A 16294-nucleotide genomic window follows, 5' to 3' on the forward strand; every position below is an offset into this window, starting at 1 on the left:
ATGACATCTAAACGCATGAAATGAAAGAATAAGTGACAGCAGTGATGTGTGGCCCAGGGCAATAATGAATTGTGGGCAACTCACAATCCCCCCCTTCACATGAGTTTGCGGTAACTTGATAACATGCAAACGTATTTTATACACGACTTGTGAGCATATCAACTGATGCATTAGAGGTTTGAAAATAGATTTTGATAAAGGGCTTCCACAGAAGCCATCTTACATCTCTGTTTATATTGCACATTAGTGATAAATGGTAACAAACAAAAGTGCAATTCATTAAAAATAACCACAATATAACTGCTACAAAATGGGAAGATTCCTCTTAATTGCCCAGTTGGTCATCCAGCCTCGGAGGAGAGTGTAACATCATATTATATTGCTTTACAGTTTCATTGTCCAATCATTTTTTGACCATACAGATCAATATTTAATATCAGCGATCATCAGTAATCGGGGTTGTATTTACTTATGCAAAACCTGGCAATAATGTAAAAAAAAAGACATTTAAAAGCGTTTTGACATTTTGTAAAATAAACAAACCCACTTTTGAAATCAGGAAAACAGTTTAATATAGAAAAGTTAAAGTGACATCCAAATAAATGTTCTTGCATATTTCTATGAAAATAAAAATAAAACTAGACTTAACATGTTACATTCAGTAGCAGTAACAAATAGCAAGCTGATTTTTTAGATTATATTTAAATATATAATATAAAAATATGAAAAGAAATCAGACACATTTGTGTGAAAACCTTTCTTTAAATGTTAAAACTTTTAGTCATCTGTTCTACAAATCTCCAATTTCCCACACCTGAACAAGGCCCTTGGTGAAGGCCGACCAACTTCCCACTTTGTTCTGCAGAGAAAGGTTTTCAAAAAAATGATCCAAGATGATCCGAGCTTCTCGGGAGTGAAATAGTTTCCATGTCTTTGTTAGATCTGTAGATTCACACTTTAATCCTCGATGCAAACTCTACAGTTCTGTCGCAGGACCCCATTCAATGTCGTCCGCCTCCTCCTCGTCCTCGTCCTCAGAGCTATCGCTGCCTCGGATCTGTGTGCGTCTGAACTGGACTGCTTGGTGATGATGTGCTAGCCTATCAAAAGAGCAGGAGAGAGGCATCACACATTAGCACAAGTAGCCTCAGTCTGGCTTTACTCTGAAACCCAAAGACAGCTAAAGAGGACTTACACGATGAACTGAGGAGCCTTCTTCGCCTCCGCTTTTGCCTGAGGCTCTGCAGAGCGAGCCTAGAAGAGGACAAGAACTTATTACTTTTGTTTCTCATGATTCTTGACAACACACATTTAATACAAACACAGACCTTTTACCTTTTTTTTTCTGGATTTTTAAGTGCATTTACTACAAATCACAAATCCTTTACAGTACTGCCAACCATTTTCTGAAGCAGTTATTGTTATATTATTTCATTTAGTTTGTAAAATATTAGAAACATCCAGGTGCCTGTTTTGTCCAACACAAACCAGCAAATATTTATATTTCAGAAACTAAAATTATAAATGTTTGGTACTTTGGCTTAAAAACATTTAAAATTGTGTATTTTGTCAATTTACTGACCAATCCATTAATCAGCTAATTGTTCCAGAGCATCAGCTTCAAGGTTTATGGCCTTGAATACATAAAGCACAGATAGAGAATATAAATATGAACAACATTTGTTTACCTGTTGTAATTTCTCCTCGATAATAGACAGGCTGGCGGCATGCTGTGGGCTCTCAGGCTCCACATCAGCATACGAGGGCTCGTTCATAGAGTACCGACTGGAGGGGTCGGGGGCTATAAAATCCGGGGGTCCGTCTAATGGACTGGTGGGTGCAATCACATCCACCGCACTGAAATCTGAGTCTGTAAAACTGCGATGAGAAGGGTTTTCCTCCTCAGCAGCGCTGTGAGACGGGCTGTCGCTGTTCCGGCGGCTTGTCCTGGGCTCAGGTACGTGCAACAACGGCGGGATTTCTCTGAGCGAGTACGTGTCCTCTTGAGACTCGGAGTCCTCGGTGGGGCTCAGGCGCCCAGAGGCGGGCTCAGACGATCGGGCTAAAGCAGCTCCAGCTACCCTGGATCCTCTGGGGGCCGCGGCTGCGTTCTGACCGGGGTAAGCCTCCTCCAGGTCCTCGTTGTCGGTGTAGGTCTCTCCGTCGGTGAAGGCTTCTCCATCAGTGTCCTCCAGGTCACTGGCAGCACTGAGGTAGTCGGACTGCATTTGATCCAGACCATCCAAGTCCTGCTCTTCCCCAGTCTCCAACTGGATAGAAATATATAAAATAAATATACATGTCATTAGACTGACAGGAAGAGACAAACAAACTGAATCTTACAATCTGTAAAAATATAAAAGTCTCTACTCGTACATTGTTTGTCGGGGATTTGTTTATTTTCTATTATTAGCATCATTTAATCATCCTTAACTGTTTTATTATTGTATTTAACTTTCTTGAACTACTTAACCATTTACATTTATTTATACTGCTCAGTATAACAAGTCAAATTCCGTGCGTGCATGCGTGCGTGCGTGCGTGCGTGTCTCACCGTCACTTCAGACACCCAGACAGGTTTTGACTGTTGATGGCGGATCTTTTCCTTTATACTCTCATACCAAACATTGGAGCTGGGCTGCAGGTCAATACGTGCTGGAGGAAAACAAAAAGTGAGAAGAATATACACTGTTGGTACCAGATAACTACACAAATCATACAGTTTATTGTATTTTCAATGCTGACATATGACAGTGACAGACTTTGCTCATGTGTCATTACCTGAGAACAGGTGGCTGCAGTGTTTCCTCAGCTTCAGGGCCTGGGTGTAGAGGCGCCTGGAGCTCTTGTTGGAGTTGGGGCTGTACCTCTGCCTCATGGCCTTGACGTCCTTGCGGCTGCGAGGGTCCAGGAACAGAACCATCGGGTGGTACTGGATGTAGTTCAACCTTTCCACTGCAGTGGGAGTGATGTCCAGGAGAGGGTGCTTGTCCTGAACAAAAAAAAAAAAAAAAATAGGGTGTGAGGGGGGAGCAAGAATGCATCCAAAACAAGTTGTTAAAAGTGTGTAAATGTAAATTTGGGGCCGATTGAAGACTGGTTCACCTTCTCTGCTATTCTCCTCACAGTGTCCAGCTTAATAACTGTGGAGCCGCCGTCTCCTCCACTGCGAGGAACCATGTCTGTCAATAACGACGCAGAAAAAGTGTCAAAACAGAGGTAGAAAAATGAATTTCTTATGTTGAACACGAGTCTCGTGAAAAACAAGACAAACCTGCCACTTCATATTCATCAGGTAACTCTCTGGCCAGCTTCTCCATGGCAACGTCATTTAGAGGGCCCATAATGACAATGGGTCGTTTGAAATTAGCTGGAGACACAAACAATTCAGAGCGATTAGAACTTGCTCGACTCGCGTTAGGACATGACATCAAACGTGTGTGTGTGAGGGTGAAGAACACACCTTCTCTGAGCAGGACTCTCTCATAGGCCGGGAATTTGCCCTGAATGGTGAGCTGCAGCAGGTCTTCACGACTCCGGCGGATGTTCTTCTCATTCTTTTTGTTCCCTCTGAGACCCCGTAGTTTCCAGAACTCGGCTCTCGGTCCCGACACCTGCCTGTCTCCACTCACCCGCTGCGTCTGCTCTATGCTGGCCATCGTCTCAGCCCTGCAGGAGAGAATGACAGATGTAAGAACTGAATCATAGTTCTTGGTAAAGGGATAGTTCAGATTTTTTGAAGTGGGGTTGTACTTATCCATAGTCAGTGTATTACCTAAGAGAAGCAGACAGGAGTACCGGCACATGAGCAAAGCCAGGTAGTACACCGACTATACATAAGTACCTCATAAAACCCCACTTAAAAAAAAACTAAACCCCATACTATCCCTTTAAACTGGAAATGTAAATCTTCTTCCCCCCCATCTCCTGCAGACCTGGCCTGGTTGGGGATGGTGCCTTTATCCATCTCGTGCAGGTCGTTCCCCATGCGGCTGGCCAGCCAGTTGCCCAACTTCCCGCGGTGCATTGTGTCCACCACCCTGAACACTTCTCCTCTGGTGAAGCTCAGACCGATGGAGCCTTCTGCCTCGTGGTCAAAGTGGGTGCGAACGTAGAAGTTGTCTGCCAGGTTGGACTTGATGATCTTCTTATAAACTGAGGAGAGAGAAAATGAAGTTGGATACCTCCAGCCACTGATTGAGAGTAACTTTACTCATAATTATCATCCGAGAGGTTCAGTGATAAACTTACTGTCCATCTTGTTCTGAGTGCAGATTGCAACCTGCTCCCTTTCTTGATGTTCAGGAGGAAGTTGGCTGCCTCTTCTCGTGTGAAATGACCAAAATCAACGTTATTCACCTGAACAATTGAGAGACAAGTTTAAGGAGTAAGGCAATTTATCGTAAGCCAGATACAATATAGTAAAATGACTAAAAGACCTAACAGCTGAATTGTGCAGATTATAGTCACAGAGAACTCACTGCATGCATATGTCATCTTAATCTACACAATTAAGTTATTCAAATATGGCTAAATGGCCAAAATAGGGGCTAAAATTGAGATTTAAATAGAGTTTCCGGTTCTAGATGTTGAAATAAATAGTGCAGGGTGTACAACCTAAGATAGAGCATCATTGTCTCACCTTCATGATCTGGTCTCCCTCTTTCATTCCTTCGTTGTACGCCGGGCTGTTTGGCTGAACTCCACCTACAAATATGCCGACATCGTTGCCTCCCACGAGCCTCAGACCCACACTGCCCTCCTTCACAAACGACACCGTGTGAAGGTCGGAGCTGTAGCTGAGAGTGACGAGGAGAATTAGAAATGCGTACATTGTTGTCGAGATGAATCAACCAGCTCAAAGATAAAGATGCATATGAACGAACATCGGATTGCATTACTCACCCTGGATTAGGTGATGGGTACGAGTCTGGAGGGAGCGAGTAGATTGGCTCCTCTACAGGCTTTGCTAGAAGAGATATGGAAATGGTGAGACTCCCTGCTGGTACTACTAATATATATTGTCTTTGTTAATCTTACTATTTAGTCTATTATTTAAAAAAAAGAACACAAAAGCACAATTCAAACAGCTCAAAGGGAAAACTTTAGAGGGAGATATTTGTCTCACGCACGGCGCTGAAACCAGCAAAAGTGTTTTTCTTCTTAATAAAGTACAAAAATCCATCAGTTATCAATCTCAAGTGTCCTGTCAATCAGGTTATTGTAGTAGTTCTAGTGTTGAGCCTTACAGTAGGCTGGTGGGTTGCTCTTCACTGAAATCCCAGACCGGACGGTGCCAGTTCCATTAGCAGCACGAGGAGCTCTGTGAGGGGGAGAAACACGCTTACACTTAAAATTCAATGCCGTTAGTAATCATTGACATATACCAGACTTTCAAACAGTACAAATTCCCCGTTGCATATAATATACAGAAAAATTTCTTTGTGCCTGCTTTTCCCTCATAAAAAACAACAGTAGCATTATGTAACACAGCGGGCATTTAAAGGTTAAAACATAACTTTTGGTATTTATAAGCAGGACTGAAGGAAGTGACAATAGTAACACTATAGATTTTATAAAGCAGATAGTTATGCCCTTTATGGACAGAAGAGCATCTTATTCAAAGGAAAGCACAAAGGTTAACAACAGCATAAAACGTGAGGATAACACTGATTAGATTTGGAAACAGTGCATGTTAGTGCTCAGCCGTACCTGCGGTTGCTCTCGCCCCGCTCGGAGCTCCCAGACCTCCTGAGATGCGACAGCTGGTCTGACTCTGAATCTGAATCTGAATGAAAACAGAGACTGTTGTCAGGACTAACTTTGACCTTCCTGCTCTAAAGCTTAAGATGAAGATACAGAAGTGTGAGTGAGAGGAGAGTCAACTGACCATAAGGCGGCGGTCTGGTGGGTGACATATTGCGACGAGAAGGCTCCCGCTTCACGGCGACTGAAGTGGATTTAATCTCGGGCAGGACTCTGATTGTAACACAAACATACGTGATGAAATACAATACTTGTGACACATTACAAGAAACAAAACAGTGCATAAGCGAGATTGTTCATTCAAATATCTTTTTGCATTTTTCATATTAATCCTATTAAAAGGTTTTCATGGATACTTAGTGTCAGAAAGACTCCTTGTGTAACATTTTATTCTTATAAGTCTACTATTGACTCGATGACAGATATTTAAGACGGAGGAAGTATGTACTTTCAGTTGACTATCAACACATATTAAACAAACTGTAGGCATAACATGTGATCTGCTTCTGACCTGCTCAGGTTACTATCAATAGCCTGCTGGCTTACGGTCAACAGGCCATCGGACACACTCGGTAAGTTCAGTGTTTAGGTTTCTGGTTCGTGACACGTCATGACAAAGTAGCAATGAAGCAATGTGTTTTCTTAGCACTTGAATACCAGTAACTTGTCTGTTGAGAAACGTGTTGCCAACAGACACCTGACATCTTCCAATGTCTCTCACCTGTATCTGTTGCTAGCCGTGTTGGAGTTCACGCTGTCTGTAGATTCCCTGCGAGGGACAGACGCGTAACTGGCCTCTGATTCAGACTCTGAAGGAGCTGTGAACATGAACAAATAAAAGCTGCTCTTAGGAAAACAATCATTTTGGACGTATTTGGCTATACATATTTATTGGCCAGTAGTTAAAGAAATGTAGACGTCTGTAAAAAGGTATTAAGAAATAATCTTAACTTGATTATTAACACTTATGTAAAATGTGCTGTGACAATAACACACAGGAGCTTCCTCCTCGATCGTGCATAATGTTCACTGACTAAATACACACACACTTGAACTGAAACATTGTGTACACACACACGCAAGCATACACACCCTTCTGTGGCGGATTGCTGGCAGTGACGCTGGGGGGGTTCCATCGCGGCGACTCCACCTGGGGCTGCAGGTCGACATCTGGCAGCACTCTGGAAAAGAACAGAGGGAGGCGGGAGTGAGGGAGGAGGAAGACAACAAATCTCAGTTACGTTTGGAGAGGGGGGGGACCCGTGGCTAATGTGATGATTATTGATGAAATGTTGAATATTCACCTTAGTGTCTCTGAGGGAAGCTCGCTCTTTTGACGGTTAACTGCTTTGTGACTGATCAAAATTAACCACTCAGTACCATTAGTAGTATGGAAATATATATATATGAATATTTCCTGATCTTGTGAGCTTGTATTTACTATTAATTTGTATAACATGCTGGATAAATTATGCAGATTTGCATTTGGGGAACTAGTCTACAGATGTTTGATTGGAATATTGTGGTTATATTATTATATATATTATAGTGTCCTCTGTTTAATCAGCATTTAGCCACATACAGGAGAGGGACGTGTTCAGTGTAAGTCACTTTTATTTCATTGGATAACAGAATACCAACACAAACATAAACATGTGGTACACAGTCAAAAAACACAAATCAAGCAAAATCTTCAGGTACACAATGAGCAAATCAATCAGAATCACAGACAGAAAGGGGAAAGTGAAGCTTCTTCAAAAGGTAAATAGAAAACACGTGATTAGCTAATGTTAAACGGGAGAGGCGTCTGCTCAGAGTCCCAGTCCGTGAGACGTTGTTGGGTTTCGGGGAGGGGGTTGGGGGGGTGGGTTGGGTGGACCTTCATCTGCTACCTGTATCTGCTGAGGGAAGTCCTGACTGTACGTGGTGCTCTGCCTCTGAGGAGGCGCCAGGCTGATTTCTTGACTCGGAATCAGAGTCTGAGAATGAGGAGGAGAAGAGTTATGAGGTCGGGTCAGAGAGGCTCACAGGCACAACAGCAGGTCCAGGGTAGAAAATCAGACGCAGAGAAGCAATATGTTAAACGTTCTTTCAGATACTCTTGCACCCATGATTGGAATAAGGTTCCCAATAGCATTGAACAGACTACAACGTAGTCACGTTTAAGGAACACACTGGCCTTTTAGATAACACACCCCTGTAAAGACAGGACTGTATGTAGCTCATTTAATAGGGTTAGGGTTAGGGTTAGGGTTATAAGTCACTAATGCTCCACTGTCTACACACACAGGAAGTAAGTTCTGTGACTTTCTTGTGTTATCCTTGATGTTCTATTAATTGTGCATGCACAATTAGTGTTGCAGTCAATCAATAAGGTGTCTTTTGGAAAAGAGTTGTCCAAATGAACACAGCAAAAATTAAAACATGGCAAATTAAAAACAGAAAAGAAGTATTGTTTTTCACTAAAGCTGCAGCATAAATCAGCGAGTATTTTCATTTCTATAATGTTATCATCACAGCCATCCCTGTCTTCTGCCTTCTGTCACCGGATGGTGCAAAATTATCGTGGCTTTTAATGGCACTTTAAAGTTGAAATATTGGCGGGCAGATGGTTGAGGAGGAAAACGTTACAATCACCTGTACCAGTGATATAGTTTTGGTGTTCGTGATGCTTTATTTAACCTGTTCAGCAGCAAATATTCAAACAATATTTTGAAGAAGGTTTTGTTTTTTGTGTGTCTGTATTGACCTAGGGGGGGTCTCTGACAGGAGAGTTGATCCTCCTTGGTGGATCCTGGCGAACATTGATGGGGGAGGCTCTCAGTCCTATGTGCGCAAGATAGGAAGAACTCTGTGGGGGAGAAGTGTGAGGGAAAAAGACGATTAGGAAATGTCCAGTGGAAAAACAGATTCTATTTCTCATGGTATTTATCAGCATTGTGATTCCTTAGGGTCTTCAGCTTCGAGCTGAATCAAGTTGTCCTTACTTGTATCTGCTGTCAGGGTGGGATCTCTCTCTGCGTGGCGGCGGGGAAGTGCTGCGGTCAGAGTCTGACTCCGACACCGGTCTGCGGGGCTGTGAGGCGTTGGAGGGGGAGTGGGAGGTGTTCCAGTTAGGGACTATAGGAGAGGACCGGGGTTTGGGGAGGCTGGACATTACCAGACAGAGTTCTGCAGAAAGAGCAAATCAAAACTTTAAGTGATAATAAGTCCAACTAGTGCATTCATCGCCCATCCAATCTGAAATTATTCAGATCAAAGTACAATAAATAAATGGAAATGATGCCCAAACACAGAGTGTGATGAACATTTTGTCAATGAAACAGTAATTGAGAAACTGACTTGTATTTGTTGGAGTGATCCCTCATGTCCGGACTGGCTCTCCTGACAGGAGGAGGAGGAGGAGGAGGCACTGCGGTCCGACCCAGACTCGGGATGGAGCTGAAGAAGAAACAACAATCCATCGATCATTAATGTTACTGTCCGACTGTGTCTGTTAACATCTTTGTTTGTGTGAGTATGTGATCAACAGCTATGTGTATTTCTGGATAGAGAGTGATACTCTGCGGGAACTGACCTCTGCGAGCGGCGTAGGTTTTTACAGGAGGCCGAGTCAAGGTGGAGCGCATTGGTGATGAATCCCGAGGACTTGGCTGGAGGAGGTTCAGCTCTTGTTCTGGGCAAATAAATAAATACAAATAAAAATTACAGGAATTCTCAGTGCCTTTGTTCTTAACATAAGAGAAAAGTATCTTCTCTGGTTTTACACTATGAGCTAAAGACCACACACACACACACCACACACACACACACACACACACACGTAACTACTCTAATATTACAACTTCTTTTAGTGGAGGGGTGGGTGTTGCGAGAGTACCTGCGTGTCCGTTTTCTCTCGGGTGGGTTGACGGGACGTTCTGTGTGTGGGGACGTCTTCGTCCACGGTCTGAATGTTCTGATAAGAACCAGAAGGACAACTTCAGTTATTAGGCCAGACGTTCACTGCTTTTACTCTCACCTCAGCCCTGCAGGCTCACATTTAATACCTCGCCTCCCCTCTCCCTCCCTCCCTCACCTTCCAGTTCAGAGCTGCTGTCTCGGCGGCGGCGGTCTTCCTCACTGTTGGGGGCGCTGTCCACCACCCTCCGGGATGCTGACCAGGAACCTGCGGTCGTCCCTGAGGACCGTCATGGTCAGTTTGCCCCTGCTCTTCTCCACCAGGTGCTTGGTCTCCAGCAGGGATAGATTCTCTGTCGTCATGCCATTGATCTAATCGAAGAAGACAAATAATTAGAACAGGAACGCAAAAAACATTTTATGTGCAACAGTTGTTGTTTAGATTAGGGCTGGGCGATGTGGAGTAAACCCAATATCACACTATTGATGAATCTACACAATCAGACTTTTGATAAATCATCATGAGTGGGTAAAGGCGACTGATTGAAGCGCTTAAAACAGCCTGGTAACATTCAGAAGACTTCATCACCTTGAGAATGAGGTCTCCCTCCTGCAGCGTTCCTTCCGTTTGCAGCCGGCCGGTTTCTGTCATGTGCTTGATGAAGATCTGACTGCCAAGCTTTAATCCATACTCTGCGGAAAGAGGACGACAACGTGAGTTCAGTCAGACGCCAGCTCTCTCCCCAGAGTACGTCAGGGCACGCAAACCTCCGGAAGTCTTACCATCTGTGATTTTCTTTTTATGCAGCGTCGTTTTGATGGGTTTCTCTGCACGTCCTGATGCGGCAGCCTCTTGTAAGCCATCGACATCAACGGCAGTGTGTTCCCATGCCCGTTGCGGTCGGGCGATAGAGCTGCGGGCGCGGCTACGGTAGCGGTTGGAGTCCTCTGTTGTCGCTTGCCGTCAGAGTAGCGTCGTGTTCGTCTGGGAGGGGTCCGGGTCCAAGCAGGTTGGAATGGGACATGGCCCGAGACGGTTGGAGGTTGCTGGGATCTGAATCTTGCGAGGGGAGTTTTACCGTCTGGAGAGAGGAAAGAATGGAGAGGGCATGAGATCTAAGAGACCACAAGTAGGCAGCGATACATACGTACATAAAGTCCTTTAGACGTTCAGGTTGGCGTTTCCTCCATACTCACTACATTTGCAGTCTTGCCACATGACTTGAGGATTTGAATGGTGTAGTTGGAGTGGACGTTATCCATCGACACTCCATTGACCATGACGATTTGGTCTTTGTTGCTGCGGAGCACAAGAAAAACACGTGTTCACAAACCTTTCAAGTATGTTTACATGTATGTACATGTACGCAGACAGGACATCATGCGTTTCTAATGTAAACAGTCGAGTTTTAAAAGTTCCTACAGCCACGTCAGAGCCACGCAGGGCTCTACCGAATAGCTTCAGTCGTACCGTTAACACTCGAATGCGGAATAACAAAAAAAAGATAGAGACATTCGAAGCTTCATTGAAAACCTCAATAGAAGCTTTGAACGTAAACAACAACAACATTGGGTACCGCCCTAGAGGCTATGGTAGTCAACTCACAACAGTCGTCCTATGGCCGGTCCATTGGGCAGCACATCTGACACCACCACAGCTGTATCCCCGTTGTCTGGGTGAGGCTTTTCCTTGCCTCCTGAAATGGCAAAGCCAAACCCAAATTTGGGATCCTGCCATTATGAGAGAAAGGAGAGAAACATTTAGACAGACTATAACAGCAGGGTACATGACCGAGTACGATAAACGTAGAGAAAGAATGCAGGAAAGTAAGTGGGCAAGAGTATGAGCATGTGTAGAGGGACAGAGGGAGGAAAGAGCACATTCCAGCGTCGCTCAGTCTGAGGCAGGATAGTGAAGAGCCAGCTGGGGTGCAGCAGCCAGCAGGGTGTGTCCCTCTGAATTCCTGCTGTGCTCGGAAACTGAGAGGTCTGAAGCTCGGTCCAGCTCAACCCCCTTTACAATACTTTTACAATACCCGCAAAAAACAGCACTGAAGGAGCCTCTGAGCCTCTGAGCCGACACCGAGCATCGACTTTCACTTCTGTGTTTGTGCAGACCGCTCAGCACTGATGCACCAAAGATAAGCAGTCTGCACTTCTAATTCACTTTACTTCTTGTGAACATCATGTATTTATTTTACATAAATAAACACCTTTTTTTTATATATTGATTATTTAACAAACACTTACTTTGTTTAGTGTTATTGTATGTTTGCTCCCATATCGTCAGCTCCTCCATACCTGGTTTTCTGGAAGGAAAGAAAAAAAAACAAACAACAATGATAATAAATGTATTGCTTTAGAAAGTATTTATCTTTGACAAAATTAAATCCCAAATATTATGATTAATTCCTAATACATAATCCAGGTTCTTACAGGACAGTTGAGGCTGGGCCAAGCAAGAAGAGTGTGTACGACTTAACTTGATCTCTGCATGCTCTCACCTGTCTCAATCCTGCCTGACCGGTATGGAGGAGGGGCTACCTGCTCTGTGTGTCTGTGTGTGTGTGTCCTGTTTGTGTGTGTGTGTGTGTGTGTTGTGTGTGTGTGTGGATATACTGACAACATATAAAACACCCGGGGCTTGTTCAGAAAGCAACAAACAATGTTAATTTCAATTATCGAGTAATGGATTGATGATGAAACGTTTAGTCTATAAAATGCCAAGAAAATGTAAATTCAAATGTCTGTTTTTGTCATATATGTACAAAGAAAAGGATAAAATCCTGACATTTCAGAGGCGGGGGGAGGGGGGGGGAACAAGCCAAATGTTTGCCATTTTCAAAAACGATTATTTAATTATCAAAAAAGTTTTTTATTTTACATTTAGAAGCTTCTATTGAGGTTTTCAAATGAAGATTTCAAATGTCTGTCGCCATATTTTATAACGTCATCACCCTTAAAAAAACAAAACATTTGAATAAAGTGACCAATCAGATGAAATGAGTTTTTCACCCACCACTGGAATTTAATTTTACAAATAGTCCAACACTAATACAATTATTTATGTGCACCTGTGCCAGAAACACCCCCCGCTTCAAACAGAATGGAAAAACATGCAGCACACAACAAGAAATGTCAACGTCATTGATTGACTTATTTATTTAATAGCATAGAGAGCAATACTTTCTTCTTACAGCGACACAGTGAGCCTGTTCTACACGACACGCTTCTACGTAAACAGTCAAGTTTCAGATCACTCAGCCCTGGAGGCTGAATTAGTAAAGCCACATTGTTTTGAAGACTGTAAACATTTTCTAAACCTCCCGGTTATTTCTTGAAGCGCTTTGGTCGTCTTGGTTATTAGAAACTATAGGAGCAATAGGGAAACTGAAACTTATAACTCTTAGAATAAAAAAGGTGCACATTGTTAAGAACCCACCTGAGGAAGATTTGTTTGTCCGACTGTATTGTAAGCCCTCCCTGTTATGTTGCTCCTCTTTTCTCCCATCATCTGTCTAAAAACAACACTTCCTAACCCCACCAAACCACAGAGTTCTACTCGCTTTTTAAACAATACCAAACTAAAACAAAGCGCGGGCCGTGGACTATATGTCACAGAGCGCAGAAGGCGCCTGCTGAGTTACAGTAAGGGAACGGGTAAAGCCAGCTACTCTAGTCAGGAGGCACAGAGATGTACTGTTGTTGTGTTGAGCGCTGCAAACAGTTTGAAGTTTGTGCAAACACTTGGGTAGAAGATGCAGATCACACAAGCAGTACAAGGCAGTGACAGTTAACAACTCCTTGAGCACAAACACAAAGAAGTATCCAATGTCCCGTCACTCCTGAACGCATCGCCTAGAAATACAACATGAATTTAATGATCCTGCAAAGATCTCTTTTTAAAATAAGGTCAAAAAACACTGATCATTAAAAAAAAAGGTTGCAGGAATCTCAAATATGATGGAGGTGGAGGCAACCACGAGCACAGGTGTGTGACCTGTGAACAGTGGGCCATTTGTTTGAACAAGTTAATCATAAACCTGAAAAAAAACACTGACTGAAACTGATCGCTCCAATAAAGATTGGCTGTGGGATTTTTCTCGACCTTAACGGACACAGAAACCCGTGTTAATGTTTGATATTGTAGTTTTCACTGCAGGTTTAGCTACAGCGTGTGCGGGACGTCATGAGCAAAGCAAGACACAGAGCTCACGACTGAAAGTGGACGGACCAATGAGAGAAGCTGTCAATTTCAAAACGCAAGTCGGACCTTTGAACGCACGGATCAGTAGTTCATCAGAGTCAAAGAATTATCGGAAACCACCAATTTGCAGGAGGTAAAAGAATCAAATGTTGAGTACATGTCTGGTAAACAACTTCCGTATTACCCTACTGAGAAAACTGAAAGAGGAATCTGTCCAGAATACAACTGAAATGTGTTTTATTCAATATTTATCCACACGGAGGGGGAAGAAAGAAACAGTCGTCATGCCAACAGTCCTCAGTTGAGAAAATTCCCTAAAAACATTTACAAAAACAAAATCTGGCTTTTGAACAAAGGAAAGCAATGTGTCTGCACTGAAACTCATCCGGGGCATTTCAATGAATCAGACGGCCATAAACTAAGTCCTCCAACATCAAAACATAGATGCACTGAACAAACTACTGTAACAATCGGATATAGCGAAAGTAAGCTGAAAAGGTGAAGACAGGTAACACATTAATTCACTGTCTGCTGACGTGATCCTGGTTTAAGCCCACAAACTCCTGCACCTTGTACATGTTCATAATAATTCATATCATTTCTTCATTTTTAACCGCTTCCTTTGGAGGTACTTTTAGGCAGCGGTACACTGTAAGACGATTAATACTGTGTGTTCTTCCCTCACTTACCACATGGTCTTTGAACCTTACTTCCATTTCCCACTGGGATTTAAGCCGAACAAAACACCTGTGGCCTCCGGTGCTCAATGAACAGCCAGCTCTTTATATTCCATATGGCAACGCCAAAAGCAAAACAATCACAGATCCCACAGTTATCCCAGTCCAGTTTCCTCCTCCTCCTCAGATCAGCTCTGTTAGGATGGTGGCTGCCGTCCAGAAGAAACCTGAACCCCTCCTGCTGAAATTATTTGTAATATGACCGGCTGTGGTGTTGCTCTCTCAGCGGGGAGAGAAGAAAGAAACCTGGGAGGAGAAACCTCACCTGGAGCGCTCCTCCCCCACCCAACCTTTGCCCACTCTCAGTCACTCTCCAGTGCCCTTTAATAAACGTGGATTTAAGGTGGAGCCGCACTGGCTTACGCAAACCCCCCCCCCCCCCCCCCCCAACACGGACACCGGAACAGCGACGGATCTTAGATGCGACTACCGGAGAGGAGAGCTCATTTTAGCCGATTCCACACGTTAAAAACACTGAACAATATAAAAGAGCATACAAAGAAATAAAAACAAGTCTCGTCAGTTCATGACTCACTGACTGCTTTCAAATCAAAATATCTTTCATCTTTAACATAAGCCTCATATTCCAGCCCTCAGCTAAATGGATACTGAATTTTGAAATGCAAAACTCATCACGTCTCATGCAAAACCTGCCACATGCCATATTTGTAGAGTTGCAAATGATATTTATTTTGTATGTAGTAAATAAAATGTAATAGGATTCCTGTCAATGATATATTTTTAGGATTTCTCAGTCTGTTAAGAAGCCAAACACCTCCTGCAGTATGTTTGATGAAGCCAGGCTGACAGATGGGTGGGACAGTTTTATTGCAGATAGCTTATCCATCTGCTATCGGCTTTAATTTGAGTACATAAATGTATATTTATCTTATCTTTTAATTATATTTATCATTTCTGAAGCGGTAACCAGCAAAGATTTGGTGGTTTCACTACAACTACACTACTGACCATCTGAATTTGAGTTTGACTAATTAACGACTTCTCTCAGGAGTACACGAGTGGAACATTTGGGATCTTAACTAATATTTAAAGTAAAGATCTGTGGGTTTGACAACATACATCTGTAATGATGCACCTGCCGAAGTGACGAAGTTTAAAATGAGACTGAAACTGAAAACTGATCTAGTGCAATACAAATATATTAGGCTGCACAATCATGGACTCTAACAGCACAGACATTAAGAGGTTGAATACATGATGCTGCTACAGCGCTATCCATCCACTTACAGGCACCACCAGCAGAGGTGGTGGAGGCTCCGGGGGCAGAGAGCCAAAGTGCTTCAGTAGTTTCATCCGCTGCGTTAGATTCATGATGAAAACAGTGTCTTCTATTCAAAGAACACCTGCAGACTACCTCAGTGACATGTAGTCTGTATCTCAGCCACACACACACACACACACACACTTCCTGCTGCAGGTGTCCAAAACACAAACAATCCACAGAAAGACGCCACAAAGTATTCAACTTAAAATTAAAATAAAAGCAAGTAACAAATTCCTCTGCGACATGCGTCCAATGATCTGTATCCTCAATTATTCCCTTTCTGACGGGTTCATAAAGTCAAACAGGTCCACTTCTCCCACTGTCAGTGGTATGTGTGTTTCATGGTTAACTTGTAGTCTTTCCCACAAGGCAGCAGCAGCAGGTCCCAGGCTGTTGGCT

The 16294-nt window shown here is 43.2% G+C and overlaps 1 pseudogene; it reads right to left on the reverse strand.

Annotated features, from left to right (window-relative positions):
• Positions 1-553: 553 nt before the first annotated feature.
• LOC115006840 (tight junction protein ZO-3-like) lies at positions 554-11965 on the reverse strand (annotated as a pseudogene).
• Positions 11966-16294: the final 4329 nt, after the last annotated feature.

This window comes from Cottoperca gobio, chromosome 4 (assembly GCF_900634415.1).
Source record: "Cottoperca gobio chromosome 4, fCotGob3.1, whole genome shotgun sequence".
Lineage (NCBI taxonomy): Eukaryota > Metazoa > Chordata > Actinopteri > Perciformes > Bovichtidae > Cottoperca > Cottoperca gobio.